This window comes from Struthio camelus, chromosome W, assembly GCF_040807025.1.
Source record: "Struthio camelus isolate bStrCam1 chromosome W, bStrCam1.hap1, whole genome shotgun sequence".
Taxonomy (NCBI): domain Eukaryota; kingdom Metazoa; phylum Chordata; class Aves; order Struthioniformes; family Struthionidae; genus Struthio; species Struthio camelus.
In genome coordinates, this window is record NC_090981.1 from 65,785,411 (window position 1) to 65,799,180 (window position 13,770).

Genomic DNA, 13,770 nt, shown 5'->3' on the forward strand with positions numbered 1-13,770 from the left:
TTTGTAAATAGGCAGTTATGTTTTCAAACCATACATTCAAGCTCAGCTCTGTCACAGACTTATTCTGTGACCACTGGAAGCGTTTCATTTATTTTACCTAAGTAACACATAGCTAGACTTTCCATCTCAGAAACGAAGAGAATTTGTTTGATGAGCACCTTACAGCTCCACTAGCTAATCACAATGCCTGAAGATTGACTGGCTGGCATATTACCTTTGAAGTTAGTAGTCTCTGAAAAGTTATACTAGAAAGAAAAGAAGCCAAGTTCACCAAACTCTTAGCTTTGATATTTAAATTTAAGCCTCTAAGCTTCGTTGATATACTCATGAGTTTGGATTAAGTGCTTTATTAAAGAGAAGCGAGATAGACATTTTTATTTCTCCTTTCACAGGGAAATTCATTAATGGATTTCATTAGTGTTATGAGAGAAAAGACAAGACAGCACAGCACTGTATTTAAGACCACTTTTCGAGTTGACAACTACATTAATTCTATGGTTGCTTCAATAATATGGCTGCTTCAGTAATACGCCTAGGCTACTGACAAAAGGCATGAGTAGTTCAGGTCCCCTTCCGACCTGTCCCACGTGCCTTATTTCTAAAGCCACCCCAAAGGAGGTGGGCATGTTCATGCAACTGAGCAACGAGCCAAACCAGTGAACTGACCATCTGATCCCAGAACACACGTGGCAGAAAATTAACATTTTGTGAGTTACTTCTCAGCCAGATCAGTTCCTTTATTCCCTGTGGGGCTACACAAACACTATAAAGGAAGAGCGAGAGCACAGTTTTTGGCAGCAGCCTGCACTTATGACAGATAAACGTGTCAAAACCGAAACAAAGCCCCACACACTGTGGCCTTTGACGCGTCATTGATAACGAACACAAGCAAATCTTATACTAGATGACTTTTTGCATTGGCAGGAGCGAGCCACGTGGAGAAGGCCCATTCTCTGACATGCAGCCATCTCTTCAAAAGACCCAGCTGTTCTGAACAAGCACCTCTACCCAATGTCCAGATAATATCACTGCTCTCCAGAAACAGAGCGGTCAGAAGAGGGATACTGACCACTACAGGATCAGTAGAGCCTGCAAACTCTCCTTCATATTTCTAAAATGCTTCTGGGAAAGTAAGCTGCCAGAAGCTCTGTGAGGATTGAAATAGCTGCCCTGAAGACACACAGGCAGCACTGCTGCACTGCATTGTGTCCTTAAATACGCATCCCTACTGCTTGCAAGACAGATCATCACGCACATCTAATTAGAATAACAATCAGCAGACACAAAGCATGCTGCTTATTAACCCACACGCCAGCTCTGACGACAGACGGCTTACTACCTTTGAGCAAAGGATCCTTTATACAACAGCATAAAACTCATACCGTCAGACAGACCGCATGTGGTCCCACACTGTGGGCTGTACCAGTGTGCAACTGTGACCCACCATGCAGCTGTTTCACAAAGCTTTTAAGACAATACGTGCAAAAGTAAAGCCTTACAGCCCTTGACAAAATCTGATGAACAGGAACAGTATTTGGTACTGTTAACCTCTTCTCTCTTCAGTATCTGAGCTGTCAAAGCTGACAGTATATTCCAAAATCTCTGAAAAGACAAGCAGTATTCTGAAGAGACTATGATGGAGCCAAAACTTGCAATGAAACACAGGACACCATGGAGAAAGAAGGTGGTAAGGAAGTAAGGGGAAAAAATGGAGATCCAGAAAAAGTGATCAAGTTAAAGAGGAGAGCAAAACCTCCATTAGTCAGCAGCCTATGTGATAGGCTGTCTTCCAGGAGGCATGTCTGCTTAGAACTGGGATTAACATCAATGTTTTTACTGGCTCACCGACGCTAGGGTTTCACTCCCATTCCAATAATTCACGATCAAACACAAAGGAGCCTGCTGGAAATCACCCTGTATGATCAATAATAAAGTCAGCTCCATGCAGCTTTTACTGTTCACTAGGAGAAACATCTGAGGAAATAAAGTGGTCTCCCCATTCTCCTACGCACATAAAAGATTAACTTTGAGAACCAGCCCCTCCCCCCCCCACCATGTAATCCAGCCACTAAACTAGGACTCTTAAGAATTCACACAGACCCTAAAACAGGATGAAATCCCCCACAGCCATAAAAAGCATAATTCATGTACAGCACTTCCATGAAAGTGCTACAGTTACTACTCCGACACAATATGCTCATTCATATACAAGCAGCAGCTTGATGGGAGGGCAGACACTCCTATTCATCCTAGCAAGCTGGTGGCCAAAAGGTGGCTGCATTCTGAAAGACGTTTAAATCACCACCAAAATCATCTGAAAGTCTGTGCTTCCTGTCTCCCCTTTATGTAGTAGGGAACCAAAAATAAATAGTAGGCATTCTGTCTTAAACCCTTCTAAAGCATCCCAAATCCCTTGAGAGATGAAGAGTCAGTCTTTGCCTTAGTCCATAAAGAATTTGGAAGAATCAAGGACTAACATCTGTCCTCATAAACTAAATATTGTCTGGAAACATTCCCAGGCATTGGAACACGATCATGTATGCTCCAAAGTAGCTAGGACATTCCCCAGCATTGGCCCATGCCAACGAGCGTTCTCCCACACAATTCCCAGGTTTGAGAGTCAGCACAGGATCGGGACCAGTGGCATCAGGCAGTTCAGACGCAGCCCCCCTGCCCTGGAAGTGAAGAGTTTAAGAGTGAGGATGCGGGCAGTTGTAAGCCAGTTGGCCTCAGTGCCTGGGAACATTCCCAGGCACGTTTAATTTATTAGGAGGGAGGTAGCCAAAACATATCGCCATTTAACCTTTAGCAAGCAGACAACCCTCAAACCAAAGTCTTGAGGCACACTACAAGCTTCATGTTTTGTAGAACAGGGATTTTTGTTTTTGAACCCACTGTATACTGCAGCATTGCTAAGCCATCATTGTTTCCAAAATATAGTTTGACTCCTGCGTCCAAGACGGACTTAAATCTTTCCTGTGTAGACAGGGCTTAAATATATTCCAAGCTGCAAGTTTAAAATGAATATAATTCCTCCCACCAGAGCGGACACTTTCATTCCAAGGAGCATTTTCAGTGCTGCTCTCAAAACAATTTGACCTGTTGACATAAACAAGGTCTCAACTAGACAAAAGCTCGTATTTTTATCTTTTCAATAATGGCTTAAATTAGCAAATCACCATGTTCTGTGGCTGCCAGCACTCCCAGAGCAAGCTCGCTTGAATACTAGATTGCCACTCACACAGACACAACAGAATTGATGAATTTCTTATAAGGGACTGTAGGGATCTAAAGCAGCAAATTGGCTCAGTTTCCCAGATGCGTGCAAGTTCCAACAAGAGAAAACTATTTCCTGGAAGAAGGAGAAACATTCAAAGAATACCTGCAAGGAAAAACAGCCACCCTTAGAGACTGAGGGATTTTCAGGGAAAAGTAAAAGTTCTAGCAAACATCTGGTTAAGTTGTCATGCTAAACCTGGGACAACTTAGTCCTGCAATTCAAATCTCTAGACTGACTGGAAGACAGATGTATGAATAAAGGGTCAGATAGTTATTACTGGGTGGAACCAAAGCTACTTCCGTCGGAGCCTTTCCCTAAATGGAAAGCATTGCAAGAGTTGGCGTTGCAACCTGACTTTTTATCTGCTTATAAGGAGCAGCATCTCAGATGATATTATACAGCTCTGGCAAGAAACATCTTTAATGTGGCTATCAGCATGCAAGAGTACAGAATATGCCTTCAATTCTTCCATTTCATCATTTCCTCTAACAGGAAAATCTGAGTTCCAAAAAACCCTACTCTGGGCAAGAAATTACCTAAACAGCAAAGAGCTGTAGCAATGCTTCACAATTTTGAAAGAAAATGCCAAAACTGCCTTGCTTTAGTAAGATAGAAAACAGTGACATGCAGAAGAAAAATGAGGACACAGGAAGAACCTAAATATCACAGATAAGTAATATAAATGTGTTATTTCGTTAAGTCTACATATTACGGATGTTGATACCAACCAGCATCAATAACGCTAACCATACTGGAGGAGTAATAATTCCTATAAGCCTACTACAAACCTGAACTACGAGGTACCAATTCAAATACGGAGGAGTTATTTATCTGCCAATAAAGAATGGACATGGACAAATGTGATTTCAGCCATACTGCTAAACGTGCAATATGATTGCTTGCTTTGATGTATTATATCCCTATCTCAAGGATCAACGTCCATATGAAACTCCATACCGGCTAGACATAAACTACCCAGAACGGAATAGTCCGAAGTAGCATACTAGAGTTACATTCAAGAGCCCAAACACACAGACGGACAACATCCAAAATGGAACACACTGGTCAAAAACAGATTCTTGCATTTGGAATCAGATTAGATGGCAAAGGACACTGACTCATCTAGGTAAAAAAAGGCAACAGGATAAGGCTTAGTTTTCTGGAAGATGACCGTTACCAACCAGCATATTACGATCTCATCTTAATGAATACAGACAACTATTTGGGTCCTGGCTTGCGGCGGCACTGATTCCAAATTAGAAGTTTCAGTAACTGGAGAGGTATCTACCCAGGACAATCCAAAGCCCTCACGGATACCCACATGTCAACCAATAAAGCCACCTCAGCCTGGTGCTCAACCTAGGTCTCTTAATTACGTTTAGTTCCTCAGCATAGCTAAAAGCTAGATGTACTCATTTGCAGATCCAAGCAACTACACATAAGTGCTGTCCAAACAGCAATGACCACAGCATCAAACAAGCTACCACCTATGTGTGGCACTGCACTGCAAACAGGCCAAGACATTCCTGTTACTTCCCCATAGTGCGTTCACAAAGCCGAAGGACTGTTCACATAAAACTAGGGATTAAGTTAGTGCATCTTCTCAATGATTGAGGTTATAGCTGAAAGACTCTGAAGCCAGCACAATTTTCAACGGTGCTGTACGTGAACCCAAAAGAATGGAACAACATTGTCACTCTTATGCTTGGGCTGGTATCCATGTATTACTCATATTTGCTAATATAAATCTATTACTACTTTTTACAGAGTGACAGAACAAACAAAGCAATCATCCCACCACTAAAACCGTTCGTGATATTAGCCATGCTGCATGCTTTAGTTACTTTTTTTGTACTAAATGCAGTGCTTGCAACAATACTACATCAGACACAAGTTAGGAAGAACCACTTCAAAGATGATACACTTCAACGTGGTATATGAAGTAGCAGAAACTACACAGAAGCCACTAAATATTGTCACAGTTCATAGATAACTGGAATTCCATTTTATTCTTGCCAAGGAGTGGAATGGCTGTAAAGGAGCTAAAAAGCAAGAATCATCTTTTCTGACATCTTTCCTGACTCTATCACATCCTTCAAAATCTACAGCCAGTAACATGTTTGTAAGTCAATGTTGAACGCTATACCTTCTCCATTTTTCTTTCTCCCAGACCTTACGTTCATGAGCCTTTCTACCAATGAATCTATTTTTTTTTCTGCTCCCACCTATTCTGAGGTGTTTGCAGTGCTGGAGTTGCCACTGAAAATAATTTTAGTAAACTGTAACAGTACCCCATTTATCCATTTTAAAATTAGAGTTTGTTTTCAACTTCTCAAAATTCTCACACATAGTCTTCTATACAGATGTGAGCCAGACATTTTCACTCAAAGACTAAACAAGAAAAAACACAACAAGAACAAAGGAAGGCCAGGTTTTGACTTGAACTAAAAAAGTTACTTAGTATAGGCATACACTCAAACACTCTTATAGCATCAGACAACTACCAGTCTAACAGTCACAGGACTTTCTACCTTGACCAAGATTTTTTTGAGGGTATGGGGAAGGGGGCAGATGAGAGGTGCAGAATTTGCTTGAAGAGCTACGCCAAGCTATCCAAATTTGAGGTAAGCAGTGAGAAATGGTTACTAGATTTATGAAAGCTCATCTTCTCTTAAGGAAGGAGCAAGTGACATTACATTATCATAGCTCATGGCTTCTTCTGTAAGATCTGCCTGAGAAAACAGGTTAAAAAAATCTACCGATTCAAGATCTGTATCTTGCATGGCAACTTCTATCTTTTTTAAAATCTTGCTATATAAGGTCTTAGATTTAAGACCTCATATAGCAACATACTGGGCAGAAATCCAAGGCAGGAAGACAGCTATTTTAAGTTCAGAACATAGTTCATCACTAGTGTAGCTGGACTGAAGTTGCTCTCATGTGAAGTCACGGCCCATTACACCACTAATGCTGGCTTTAAGACCCTGGAGATGGATGAGAGAAATCAATCCTTGCTCTTGTTCTAATCTCTTCTTCCAGACATGAAGGAGGATCAAGAACCCACACAGCTGAAAGGAAGATCACGAAAAGAATACACCAAACTTTTGGGACTAGCTCATAGGGTCTTGAAGATGACAGTGACAGGAAAGATAGATTTGAAAGGTCTAGATAGACTATAGATAAACCAAAGTCAGTAATTAAAAAAAAGATTCATTTGCTTACATTCAGCACAGAAGACATCTCTTACCACATCTGCCTGATCATGGTTTCTTAATTCTGGGTTTCAAATGAAAATATGCTATGTGTTTAGCTACTTTTTATATTCTGACTTGACAATCCTCTCTTTACACTGGCAATTAGCACTTTTCCTTACTACAGTCTGAAACGTCTATTTACCAGTCAGAAGTAACATCAATTATACTACCTGTCTTTACAAATAGCATCTCAGCTAGCTGTTTGGTCAACTAACTATACAAAAGCTTACCGCAAAATATAGTTTGGCTGGCCTAAATGTCGCAACTACTGAATTAATGTTGCTTAGGGTTTATTTTCCTCCACGCTGGGAGTGGCAGAGGAAAAGGTTACCTGCCCTATGCTCTGCTAGAAAACATTAAAAGAGAAAACATTAAAACATTAACAACGGACTTTTTTTTAAGCTACCTTCACAACGTAAAAGCTACACTACTCCTTTTTGAACCCTACAACGTGCTATGTCCCAGCACAACTGACTGATCTTTCTACTCGCATCCCCATCATCCCATATTATAGTGACGAGATGTCATCTCTTCACTTAACTGCACATAATCAGATGTGCACGTTCATCAAATGGCACAACCCACTGTTACAGCAGCACCTTCCTCCTTGTGAATCATGAGAAGCAATGCAAGTCCTGATCTCCCTTACAAGAGAAAATGTAAAGATTCAGGAACTGTTTAGTATGAAAGAGGGATTTTTAAATATCTGCTAGAAGAAGGAGCTAGTATGTCAGTCAACGCTGAATAAAAAGCACAAGTGTGAATTCCTCTTAAAAAAATGACTTAGATCTGCAGTTGCACTTATCCTTAGTAGGAGCTGGACAGGATTCCTCCATGTAGACCATTGTTGTCAGTGACAGACACTGCAGTAGAAAAGGAGATTAGTGGGAAAGGGGATGGGGGGAAGGAGGACAGCTTCTGTTAGAGCAGCATTAGTACCACAGTAAAGGGATATTTGAACATGTCATAAGTACAGTTGGGCAATTAGTCTGCTAATAGATTCTCCCATTTTTCAAAGGAGTAGCAGAGCCCGTTAAGTCTAGGAAAAGGATATTAAGTAATGTCTAAAAGAGCTTGGACTCCAGAAAAGAAAGCTCTTACATAACTGAAAGTGCAAGCTGTACTCTCAGCTCAGGCTTAACAAAATGATGGTAACACTGGCAGCTGGGTACTCAGCTCCTGGAATTATGGACGCTTCTCTAGGTGTACCTTTTTTTTTTTTTTTTTTTTTTTAAAAAGTCTAATAGAAAAGTAATTGGTCTTATATACACGTAACAAAAAGGCTTTGTTTCTGCTCTTCCCCCAGAGCCCAAAAGCAGACTTTTTTCACACAGAAGCAATGCACAAAAAGAGTACTTGTTCGAAACAGTAACTGTACCTTTTTTCCCTGCTCCCTCCCCGCCTTTCACACATATTGAGGACATACTGTATCCAAGGAAGAAACATTTATACAAGGGCACGTTTAGCGAAATACAAATCAGGAACCACTGAACTCCTCTTCTCGATCAGTACCCTTTTAAGAAAAAAGTTTACGCAGAATTTTATGCAATACATTCAAAATCATTACATCAAATAGCAAATGCAGCATTTCAACTGTGGAAAATGACTTAAGTAATCTTCCCTAGTAAATGGATGTATGCTAAAAATTAACACATCAAAATAGCCAGAAAAGCAGGAGAGACAGGATGCAATTAACCTCTCTTAACACTGTGGGAAAGGAAAAAAAAAAAAAAGTCATTAAATAGCTCCATTTACTTCACATTGAACTTTGAGGATGTCCACAGGGGACGCACAAGTGGAACATGAGGTACAAAGGATGCTCTGTTGCAGTCTAACATCAGAGCTGCCCATTGCACACTTCAGGGCAAGGAGCTAGTTTCTTCCAGTTTTGCACAGTACCAGGCCAGCAAGTCATCCTGAGGGACAGTATAATGCTCCTCTTCCCTCTACTAAAGGCACACTTCTTCCTGGTCACATGATCAAGAAAATGCTTACAAAGGCAAAAATACAAAGGGCCCTCCCCCCCCCCCAACAAAGCATTTTATCCTCCTCCCTTCTCCTAAATCCTGACATGCTAACCCAGCGCTATCAGACAAAATAAAACAGCCAGTGACAACCACTGTTACCTTTATTTTCTCTCAAAATTAGGAAATGCTAGGAGGACAGCACCTTAAAGTTCAAGGTTAACTTTTCCAGAATGCCATGGAAATCAAGCAGAAGTAAAATATTTCTTTTCTTTTTGTCCATACGGACTGTTCAGATGCAGATCCTATCAAGGAGTCTTCAGTCAGTGTCCAAAGTCAGGGGAGAGCATCCTGCAAATTTGTAAGCTTCCAAAGAGCAAGGCCAGGCTGTGCACAGAGATTGTTTTCAGGACTGCGATATAAGAGAGACGCAATACAATTGAGCCTCACTTAAGACTTGCCAGGGAGAATGAAGACAGGGAGCATGCAAAAACAGCCTAGGAAATCAGGACCTAACGGCTTTGTTGGGAACCTTGCCCTGCGGTTCTCTACTCCCAACATAGCACAACAGCTTTGAGCAGCGGCAACACGTATCGTACGAACTCCGAAGCAATCTTGCCAGTGATAAGATGAACCACAGACACCTTTCACCCCACCCTGCGAAATCACATATTCAAAACAGTCACCAAGAACAGTGACTACCAAGTCCTGCATCCTGTGAGGAAGACAAGCGTACTACCGCTTTTTGGAAATAACTTCAAATTGCTGCACTGCTTTCACTTGTTATGCTATTATATGCAATAAAGGCTTTCTGACTGCAAGGTTATTTTGCAGTTTCTCACAACATCTTCACAGAAATATAAACACAGCACTTTGAGATAAAAGCTTGTAAGTTTGAAGTTCCCGAAGCTGAAAGTACTGTACTCATTACATGACTGAGAGAACTAATGTTGAACGTAAAAATATCTGTATCTCATATGAGAACATCATACTTGAAAACATCTTTGGACTTTCTGATAAAAGCTTTCCAGAGAACACAAGATGACCATCACCTCATAAAAAAATTAAACATCAAAATTCTATTATCAAAGTAGAGGAAGGGTATCCAGGAACACATGCTCCAATAATATCCCAGTAGGAGAAGAATTTTTCTGAGCTATGAGTAGCTGGTAAGATGTTGCACCACATCATGTGGCATGCAGTTAGGAAGCAAGCACGTTCAGCGACACAGTCTAGCTGACAAATCAGCCTATCCTCCACTCTCTCATTTTACCCTGTGTATTAAAACAGTAAATTGAACAACTCCTTTCTAATATTTAAATTCCCACTGAAAGGCTCCAACTAATACACCATCTTCCAGGACAGGCGTAATGTCAAGCCATTAAATACCTCTTTTCTTCTACTTATAAGTTACATAAGGCATTAATAGTCTACTAGACCATCTCAATTTCATTTCATACAACTTGCAGTTACCTTCCCCCCCCCCCTTTTCTATTTTGTATTAGTAAGTAAGGTCATGCAGTGAGTTAAGTTGACACACAATGGAGGTTCACAGATTAACGAATGCTCTGTATCATCCCTAACACGAAGACAGACCTAAACAGAATCAGGAGTATCAAAGAACAAAATATCTTTACAAAAAACATATCCATCACAATACTGGTTGATCTGTTCACAACAAATCAGTTTAACAGTAGATAAGAATCTCATAGAAGATCATGCTTTCCAAACAGGTAAAGAGAGAGCTCACATACACATTTCCAGACTTGCACCGTAGAACATTTAAAGATGACCTTTATCTTAAATTCTCCAACCACTATTTGTCATCTTAGGTGCGAACAGTCAGTCTCCACACTAGAAAAAGTTTTTCCCAAGAGTTAACAGGTACACCAACCCACAGCTAAGTCAAATAATTTCTCTCAAGTAGCCTGTCATCCTCCAAGCACATGAGCAGCTGACACTACTGCATGAGTAGCTCAGGTAGTACTGTTTCGTAACCTGAAAGACAGTAGACAAAGTTGAGATGTGACATTTTGATTAACTATCTCAAGTTTGTGGGTACTTAGGCTGGTGAAGAGGAAGCATTAGCTCTGCAAGACACTTACCTTGTCTGTGTTGCTTGAAAAAAATAGGACGACTTGGCAAAAAATTACTCGTAGAACAACAGAACTCCATGACCCTTTTAATCCCTCATTTAAAACCGAAGATGCTTCTGGATAGCTTTCCCTACGAATTCCACATGTGTCTTGAGAAACTCAGTGAAAGAGGCCCAGGAAGACAGGTGAACAGAGGATACACTAATTATAAAGTGCAAAATGCAGGGAAGAAGCCTCCACACCATGCCAGAGTAACTGCTGCAGTTTAAACCAGCTATTGGTGGAAACCTAACATGAAAATTGGTGAAACTGTTTGAGAGAATACACAGACCCTGATCCACCTCCAGACCAGAGAGCATCTTTAGAGATTAGGCATACAAAAACCCAGAAATATCAAGTACTACATAACTACGGTCCACAGTGCACGCAGTAAGCAAATGGATTCAAATGAAGTTAAAGTTTGAGCTACAGGGGAAGCTTCTCCAAGCAATATATACTGGGGAACAGCAGGAGAACTGAATGCTACTTGTGCCATTAGGGTTCTGAAACATTAATTTGATAGAGTAAGTATGTAAATAGAAAAAGTAAAGTCAGACAATGACTTTACCTTCACTCACCAGCAAAGCCTATATTCTAACAGAAGAATTACAGAAGCTTGACAGTTAGCAAGGAAGCCATGAAAGGCCCAAAGTGTATCAGTGCTGAGGTATCAGAAAGCATAATTTTTAGATGAACACAGGTTGGTTGTTTTACATGGTTAGAGGCAAAAGTCAAGAAAGGAACTTGACAATCAAGATGCCTAACTACAGGTCTCTGTTCTCCTCAGACCAGAGCAGAATATGGGACCCCATACCAGATACCATTCACAGCAAATCTGACCACGTAGAGGGGCAGATCCCTTGGAATAGGAATCAAAATCTATTTACTGAGCTTCACTGCCTAGAGCTAGACAATACGGAAGCATTAAGATTATGGACAAGTCCTGAAGTCTTAGGCATCTCACTCATGCTCCACACCCAGAACCCTCACCTGAAGATAACGCCCACAAGCACACATACAATTGCTTAATAGTTAAAGTACTTTCCCAGGACATCCAACATTTTCTTTTCCTTACTCCACTGAGGGGACTTGACCCTGATCTACACCCACCCAAAAGAAAAGTAGTAACAAACAACCACCTATGTGCTAGTGGCTACCCTCCTCTCTCCCCATGCTACTGCAGCACAAGATCAGAATTTCAAAGGCTAGAGAATATTAGTATTCAAATTATCATTTTTGTGCCTCCTTGGTGCAAAGAAAGCTCATTAAATCCTTATTGCTAGGTCTACGATTATTGGATAAAGCATTGAAGGGTTCCCACGTGCTGAACGAATGCTACAGCACTAGGCTGCAGTAATAATGTCTTCCTATTATTGAATAGGCTATTTCAGCATTTTTAAGTGGTTGCCACCAATGCAATTTGCAACAGAAACAACCACACTGACGGGCCTTATGTTCTCCAGCTACATTCGTCTGAGACAGAGGACAGTGGAACATTTATTTTTCGATCCCAATTGTGCTTTGACAAGACATCAGTTTGCAAGACAGGTACACTGGGCATAAGATTAAGCATCCATAAAAATGTATATACAAAGGAACTAAAAGGGGATTTTCATCCTCAGCTTGGCAGAATTCATGAGGATGGATGGATACTTACATTCTTTGACACGGCCATTAAGTTTACATTCAAGTCTCCCCCACTAATAGAGAAAGGTAAACATTTATTATGGAAAGACAGTAAAGAACTATCAATATGCTCCTGTTGGCTTACACAAAAATTTCAAGGTTCAGAAGGTGCTCTTTGAAAATGTAGCTGAGTCCATGAAAGTAACATTTGAGTTACTCAAGAGAAGACTTTTTCAACCAAACACCTGATAGTTGAACACTGCTTCAGATATAAGACTTTCCGATAGACTTGGAGCCAAAAAAAAAATCCACATCAGTTGATTATCAGGTATACACATTCAAAATTTCAGAACTACAGCATGATTTAAACTCATTTGAAATATCACAGAGGAACTTGACTTGACGCCTCCCACGAAAGCAAGAGGAAGTGAATACCAGTCTGGGATGCAACTCACCAAATCAACTAAACAGTAGCTTTGAAATTCTGCATTTAAGCAAATCTACATGCTTTTCTTTTGTATCAGGCTTTTAGTTATCCAATATTCTAAGAAAGAAGATATCCAAGCAATCCAAGAAATGGTCAGCTTACCAACAATCACAGGCAAAGACTCCAAACAAAAACTTTCAATTCTTGACCTACTGAAATGTGTTTGTACATACTGGAATAAAAAAAAGTCATAGTTCGGGGAGTCATTTCTGAACAACTCTCAAATCAGATTACCGTGTAGCACTTTTGCAAAGGGATGCCCCTAATCTCTTTGTTGCTCTGACAATTTTTGAAGCATATTCAGCAAGATGCAAACTTACTCCAGCTCCCAATTGCTCTCTTGTATCCTGCTGGCCGTCTTCAAACACCACAACATGGCAGAAACCAATGAAAGCTGCTCATGACAGACCACAGCATTGTATACAGTAAATTTTAAAAGTTTTTCACCAATTCATGCTGCAATCAAGTCAGAGTAAGCCAACAGTAACAAGTAGTAAACAAGACATGGGAAACTACTCTTATTAAATTAGCAGGTGCAGATTATAAATAGGATTAAATTAGTAGGAAACCAATTAACTAGCTATTTGTGTTGAAAGCTGCAGCAGTAGAAGAACTGCAGCATGTCTTTACCCTATAAATACTTCCTAGGCTAACAGCCTGAGCTACAGAATTGGGAAGTTTCTCTACAAGAGTGCTCTGGTTGTCATAAAACATTCACATTAGTGAAAACAGTGCTCAGGTTTTTTTTTTTTCCTTACAGTACCAAAAAAACTGAATTGGCTGACTTCTACATGAGAGGAATATAATGAGAAATCTTCTTCACCCTGCACAGTTGGCCTGATATAAAGACACTAATTACTACGGTAAGCCAGGGAATAGTTCAGCACTGACATGGGTTGACTATAACCAGATTCCTTAATTGGAGAAAAATAACTAGTATTTATAGGGTCATTTGGGGCTCAATATTGACAATAAAGCACAGTCAACATATTTGTCTTGAGTGACCAACATATCTTCTTAATGG

General features: G+C 40.4%; 1 protein-coding gene across 3 annotated transcripts in view; it reads right to left on the reverse strand.

Annotated features, from left to right (window-relative positions):
* The window catches only part of LOC104138497 (mothers against decapentaplegic homolog 2), a 52,212-nt gene that overhangs the window by 17,070 nt on the left and 21,372 nt on the right, over positions 1 to 13,770 (reverse strand). The window lies entirely within an intron of this gene.